Source organism: Typha angustifolia, chromosome 10 (assembly GCF_048772165.1).
Source record: "Typha angustifolia cultivar Huaian chromosome 10, ASM4877216v1, whole genome shotgun sequence".
Classification (NCBI taxonomy): domain Eukaryota; kingdom Viridiplantae; phylum Streptophyta; class Magnoliopsida; order Poales; family Typhaceae; genus Typha; species Typha angustifolia.
In genome coordinates this window covers 1,900,214-1,907,932 of record NC_133248.1, presented here as the reverse complement: position 1 = coordinate 1,907,932, position 7,719 = coordinate 1,900,214, and positions in this window count along the sequence as shown.

The following is a 7,719-nucleotide window of genomic DNA, read 5'->3' as shown; positions in this document are numbered from 1 at the left end:
CAGGAGCTCATCGATGGTTATCTCAAGAACTGGGTCCGAAAGGTTCCCCTTTCCTGCACCGACGCCATCGTCAGCGCCGAGGTCTACTCGACCGAGCCGTGGAATCTTGTCGGCGAGGACGAGGAGACGGGCTACTTTTTCTCGCACCGAACCCTCCAGAACCAGAAGTCCGGCTACACGATCCGCCGCGCTGGTTCGGGGACTTGGTACGCTGAGAAGAAGAATCCGGTGATCGAAAGCGAAAGCGGCCGGATTCTCGGGTACAAGCAGATGCTTTCGTTTTGCCTCTGCGAGGAGGATGGTGATAGACCTACGAGGAAGAGGAAGAAGAGCACCGGCTGGGTCATGTACGAGTACGAGCTTCCTCCCATCAACGCCTCTACTCGGCCGGTATATATCAAATCTTCTAAACCTCTTTTCTTCTTTTCTGCAGTGTTAGTATTGAATTCTTAATAAATAATTGGATAATGTATGCGCGCGTGCAGTGTGAAGAGCCCGTCCTGTGTTTGATCAAGAAGAGCGCGCAGGCCATCTCTTCTAGCCGGAAGAAACATGCGGCGGTGGCGGCGGCAGAAAACCCTACTTTCCCGTCGACTTCTGGCTATGTTGGCTTGGCAACTTCTACACGGGGCTCCTTCAATATCGCCGACTTCCTCAGTCCGGCTGCTCTTTCCTCGGACTTCGACACCACTGTCGATTTCCCCAATCCGCCTTGTCTTTCCACCCCCTGGGGGGAGTGCAGCACGGCATGGACCATCCCGATGACGCCGGTGCCGGTGCCGGTAACTCCTACGTCCGACACCGAAGCTGGGAAGCCCGCTTGTCCTTCACCATCGGACTTCGTCACAGACTGCGGCATCCCTACGCCGGATCCAATGCCATCGGCTTCTACGCCGCTGGAGACGGACGCCGCCGACTTCATGAATCCGCCATGTCCTTCGACGGCGACACCGCACAACAACGACAACGACTTCGACCTCGACGCAGTGGGGTTCGCGAAGTTTCTGGACAGTACCTTGATGGAGGACGTTGACGAGCCCACTCGGAATCCGGCAATGCCATCGGCTTCTACGCCGCCGGAGACGGACGCGGCCGACTTCTTGAATCCGCCATGTCCTTCGACGGCGACACCGCACGACGACGACTTCGACCTCGACGCGGCGGAGTTCGCGAAGCTTCTAGACAGCACCTTGATGGAGGACGTTGACGAGCCCACTCGGAATCCGGCGGCCTCGGAAGGCGAGGAGGTCATAGATGCAACGATTGATGACCCGTTCGGTGGTGCAACGATTGATGATCCGTTCGCTGCTGCAGCGATTGATGATCCGTTCGCTGCTGCAGCGATTGATGATCCCTACTACTACTACTACTACTACTGATTCAATCTCTCCGGGTTCGGGTTCGGGTTTGGCTCAATCTCCTCGGATCGGGTCCGAGTCCGACATCTCTAATTTACTCCGCCAGCATGAAATTAGCATGTAATATTAATTGATTGTATCAGTTGTAACTCTTTTAAATAACACTTACTGTTTTTTTTATCATTTATTATACCCCAAATAATAAATGACTTACATTTGCCACAATTGCAAGTTCCCGAAAGAGGAGGAGGAGGAGAATTGCTTGGCTTCCCATTAAGTGACATAGAAACTCACTCTCCTCTCAACTATTTATGTACATGGAGTTTTCTTAGTAGATATCTCAACTCTTATGCATGTTTAATTTAATTAATTAACCAATCATTGACTAGTGCAACACCCTAGAAGATGATGACGGCTTTGACTTTCTAATCTTATATGAGAGTGATATAAGATTGCATGGTTGCCTACTCTTTATTGCCATAGATATTGCTGAACTTTGTAGATTTCTTTATTCATCATGTTATTACACACAACTGCATTATTTTCAGTATAAGATTCCTTTGATTCTTTTAATTTAGAAAAAGGATTTCGGCATCTTCTACTTGGCAAAAATGTTTCTTGCTTCTGAGGTTGGATTACAGTAAAAAATAAAAGAATCAAATTATTAGGACTCAGCAACATCAGGAGATTTGAGAGGACTGTAAGAGATTAGAAACTTGCAACAACAAACAATCAGACGACATTATGATTCATTTCAACAGGAAGAAGCAACGCAGACCTTTAGAGTTCAACCTCTTCTTATATCAAACTCTTGGATGAATTAGACCAAAGAAGGAACAACACAATTCGTGTGCATAATGGAAGTGTAGTTGGGCCATCTTGGATGACTTCAGTCCATGCAAAAAACATCAGCTTCTTCGTCGAGAAAATATAGTTAATATATTTAGCCATATATTTAGTAAACTTTCATGAACGTTATACAATTAACAACTAAAAGAACAAGATTTACTTAACTCTATTGTCTAATTTGATGAACTTCGTGAAAACAACAATGATGATTAACTACATCGTTTTTCTTCTAAAAATGATCCATACTTAGATAGGGGTGGCAAATATTGACCCAACCAGATAACCTAACACGATTACCCTACTGTTAATCAGGTTTGAGTTTTGTCTAATTGGATTCGGGTCATAAACGAGACAACCCGTCTAACCCGTTATTAATCGGGTCGTGTTCAGGTTTATATATATATTCTAATTTCTAACCCTAATACCCTAAGGCCTAAACTCAATTACTCAAGTGAGAAACTAAAAAAAGAGGCGTCGTCGTCCTTCCCTTACCCCCTTCCCTCCTCACTCCTCATTCTTCACGTCGATGGAGCTTCTCACTCTTGCAGTCGGGTCTCCTGACACCGCTTGAGCTACTTAAAGTTATGGTGAATGATTTGGATTATAATGTTGATGTTGCATGAGTTTCGAGTTAAAAATAGGTTATTTTGTTTATATAGTACACCATTTATATATGATAAATTAGTAAATATTAAATTTTATATAAAAAATTATATTAAATGGGTTAGACAGGTCTTGTTAACGTGTCGGATTAGATGGGTCGTATTAGCATGTCGTGTTAACCCGACCCGTTTATTAAACGAGTTAAGTAGGTTAGGTCGTGTTACCTGTTTATTAATTGGGTTGTGTTCTTGTTTATCAAATGCAACTCGTTTATTAATCAGATCGTGTTCGTTTTTAAATAATGTTGATCCGACCTGAACTCGCTTTACCGACCCCTAGACTCGCACCACACGTTACTAACCCAATTAATTACATCATAATTAGCTAAGTTGTTAGCCGGCATAAGTAGATTTGCTAATCCTTCTTAAACAATCATTGATGACGGGAGCAATTACTCTGTCCATTTGGTGAAGACGCCATTAAGCATATTGACCAGTTTTTGACAGTCTAAAGACAGTTATCAAGATTAACGAGTGCGAGGCCATTGCTTCCCCATGCAAAGCACTGTGACAGTTATCGAGAAATAAAGCTTTTCCCATACTCCGAGGGAAACTCGGATAGGATAAATTATCTAAAGCTAAAGAGTGTTGGCTAATAAAAACATTAAATCTGAAAATAGAAAATAAGATATAAAACCAAGCAAACTTTGAATACCTTTCCTCCAGGGATAGCTATTGAAATTATCATCAGAAATAAGCTTCATATTATCGCCTCAATATATCCTATTAGTAGTATATAGTCATAGATTGTTGTATAGATAACATGAAGAAGATCAACTATTCAAAAATAGATTTCTATTGACCATTAAAAAGAACATAGAAAAAAATTAATGGGTCACTAGAGTATTGAGTGCAGGTTGTATGAAATAAACCATCCACATATGTTAACGGATTGCATTACAAGAAAGGACCAATTGAGATAGCAGAAAAATATGCATAATTTGCGCTTATATTAATCTATCTGTAACTCTAGATTCTCTCAGCAATGATAATAAAAATAGAAGATATTGCCCTTCATTGTATTGCTGGTGAGTTCTATTTGACTTCATTATGGTGCGAATTTAGGTAGTATTGTAGAGTACTGCAAGCATCCAGATATCCCTCAGATTTTTGGGCATCTTCTTCCTTTTATCATGGTCAATATACTCCCAATCCTGCCAATGGTTAAGAATGTCAAAGAAGTCCAATAAAGATAGGGAAATAAAGCATCTACCTCCCATGTCTGAACCAAGAGGGAAGGCAAGTCTCATCCAAACAACTTGTCCAACAGTGAGCTTCCCGCCAAAACATAGGGAAGCATTTAGCTACCTTCAGAAGTTGTTTATCCACAGCACAGCCCTAGAGGAAACATAGAAACTCAAATTGATGTATTTAGAGGAAGTGGTCCCAAGAATAGCACAAGAATATATTGTCTATGGAGAAGATCAGATGAAAAAAAGAAGAAGAAAATATAAGCTACCACAGGCATTAGAGGAAGAGATGGAGGTGGACAGCTGATATGAAATTGTACACTTTCTGAGAGTATATATACATAGTGAAGCAAGCAATAGCATCCAAACAGAGAACAAATAAACTGGAAGAGCGGTCTTACATGTAGATAAGAGTTTCTTTGGTAGCCAAGGATGACTTGCCTATCTCCATTTGAGGTGTTCAATCACCTGAAAGCTTCATGTGGATTAGTAGGCAATCTCCTTGGCTAGTCTGAGTGGCTCTTATCCCTCATGCTAGACATAAATCTCTTCTTATTTTCAAGCATCTGACTTACAGCTTCTAATAGATATAGCAGCAGATGATTACATCAACAGCATGCAAATCAAGTTTCCACGCGAGTCCTTGCAGAAAATTCTGCGATAATATTTATCAAACATATCAAATTCTGCGATAATATTTAACAATGTTGAACCTTTATACTGGCACTTGAAGACAAAAGAGGAAACTGATGAATTGATTCTAATGTAACAATCTGAAGAGATTTATGGCTTACCGATTTTATATGTATGACCCATTTACTTAAATAATTGAAATGTAATCCAAACCTGAAATACTAGGAAGGCAGCTGAAATAATCGACAAATACAGCTTATGGATCATTTAGATTGTGATTGACAGTCAAGAATTAGCCAATTGACATGAAAGAAAGCATTTGCAAATATTTCATATAATAAGATTATAGGAAAGGATTCAAGTTCTTTGTTTTCATCTAAATTTTACATACTTTTTTGTGACTCTAATGTGATGCCTAAAATGTTATCCCAAATGAGGACATTGAAAAGCATTATCATATTATCTTTAGATCGTCTTAATGTATCGATCTCTCAATTAATATCCCCTCATATCTCACTATTATACATCTAAAAGTAGTATTTGTACTGCTTAAATGTAAAGCTGACACTAAAAACTAACCTCAATGTGCGTCAGAAACAGCTGAGCTACAGATACGAGAAACAAATATCCTTTAGTGGTGGTGACCGTTGCTTGATAGTTTAGAAGTGGTGCTTATATGGAATAACAGTTTCATAGACCATAATGCTTAACAAATCTTTCTACAGCCATCTCATGGTCACAATCTTTAAAACCTATAGGACTAATCTGTAGATTCTATGAAACTTTGAGCATCTTCCCCTTTAATAGGTCAGTATTCTCCCATCTTACCAAAGGAGGAAAATTTGAAAGCAAGGAAATAACTACGTTTTTGCCCTGCACTGCTTTTGAAAACATTACCTTGGAAAGACTTTAGATGGCACAAATAATGCAACCAACTTGTCTAACCAGTGTGTTACAACAGGAATATTGTAGCATATATAAGTATATAACTCTCCCGCCTCCAAAGAGGTACTTTTTGGAAATGGATCCACAACAATAAATACTTTAAGTAGAGTTGACTCTAATGAGCAATCATCCATGGATACAAAACAAGAATATATTCTGAACGAAGGAACAATAATAAAAATCTGACAGGGCAAATCAGTGTGGGCCAAAACAAAGAGAAAAGCAAATATGATTTCTCTTTTTGTGCACTATAAATACATATTAAAGCAAGTACAACAAGCTAACTTCAAGACCAGTAGAGCAGAAGAGAAGTCTTACATGGTAATAAGAGCTTATCTTTGATAGCCAAGGATGACTTGCCTGTAACCTCTTAGAGGTTTCCAACAGCTTAAAAGCTCTCTGTGGTTTCACAGGCAGTCTCCTTGGCTAATCTGAGAGGTCCTTATTTTCCATGGTAGACCAAGATCTCTTCTTGAACTTGATTGTTACATAAGTTCCATGGCTATGCCTCCAAATGTAAGAGTAGAAAGGTATGTTTTTCCAATGATATATGTATGGAAGGATATAGCCAATTAACATTTAGATTTATTTCAAAGAACAAATCTTTTCACGTAAAAAGCCTCTTGTCATCTTTCTACATGACAATGATTAGTTAATAATTCTTTGATGTTTGCAAAATTATCTAACATTCTCCTGTGTTTCACTTGGGACTCAATGGGTTGGTTTAAATTGATATTGTTACTTGGTACGTATTTCCCATGCAGAACACAGTAGAAATTTTATTATCAGTCTCAATCTTGAAATAAGTTGCTTAAGTTTATTATTTGGTCCTCAGGGGTTATCTCAATACTCACGCTGTAAAGCGATAGCCATATAGAGTTCAAAAGGATTACATTTAGCTAACAGACACAAAGTAAGCGATAATACTAGGGGTGGCAAAATTGGACCCAACCCGATAACCCAGCTCTTAATCGGGTTTGGGTTTAGTATAATCAGGTTCGGGTCGTAAACAGGTCAACCTGTCTAACTCATTTAATAATCGGGTTGTGTTCGGATTTATACGACTGACCCGTTTGACTCGTTTAAGCATACGGGTCGGATCGGATCAGGTTGGGTCAACCTACTAACCCGTTTAACCCATTTAATATATATATAAACTAAAACCCTAGATCTAATTACATCTACCCTAAGACCACCTCTCCACTCTTCACTCCTCTCCAACCGCCTCAAAGAAAATAAGGGAGAAAAATTCGCCTGCCTCCCCCTTAGCTTCCGTATGCCGCCTTCGCCTTCGCCCCATCTCTGTCGCCTTCGCCTTTGCCCCCGTCTCTGCCGCCTCCGCCTTCGCCCCTGTCTCTGCCACCTCCGCCTTCGCCTCTGTCTACTACCTCTGCCTTCATCTTCGTCTACCGCCTCGGCCTTAGCCTCCATATGTCGCCTCCGCCTTCATGCCTATCTCTCCCACCTTCGTTTGCTGTCTCTCCCTTTGCCTCTACCTCCGTCTGCCGCCTTCGCCTCCGTCTGCCGCCTTCACCTCCGTCTGCCGCCTCGGCCTTAGCCTCCATCCGTCGCCTCCGCCTTCGCCCCTATCTCTTCCGCCTCCGTCTACTACCTCTGCCTCCATCTGCCACTTCGCCTTGTTAATCACATAGCTAAGAATTCTGTTCCCTTCTCCTTGTTGACTTCAAATCTAGTAACTCCTCCCGATGGCTATCGTCGGCACTCCTCCCGAAGTGGCGGCTGCTCTTCTTTGTGCTCGGGATCTAGCTAAAACTAATAGAATTGTAATTTTTATGTTTGAATGAATTTGATGATGAAAGTAAGTTAATTTGTTTGTTAAACGTATTATTTTTATAGAATAATTTTAAATTTTATATAGGGTAATCAGGTTAGACGAGTTGTGTTATCGTGTCATGTTAACATGACCCATTTATTAAACGGGTTAGACGGGTTGTGTTAACACAACTCGTTTATTAAACGGGTTAGACGGATTGTGTCGTGTTACCCGTTTAATAATCGGTTGTGTCTAACAAATACAATCCGTTTATTAATCCGGTCGTGTTCGTGTTAGGATAAAGTTGA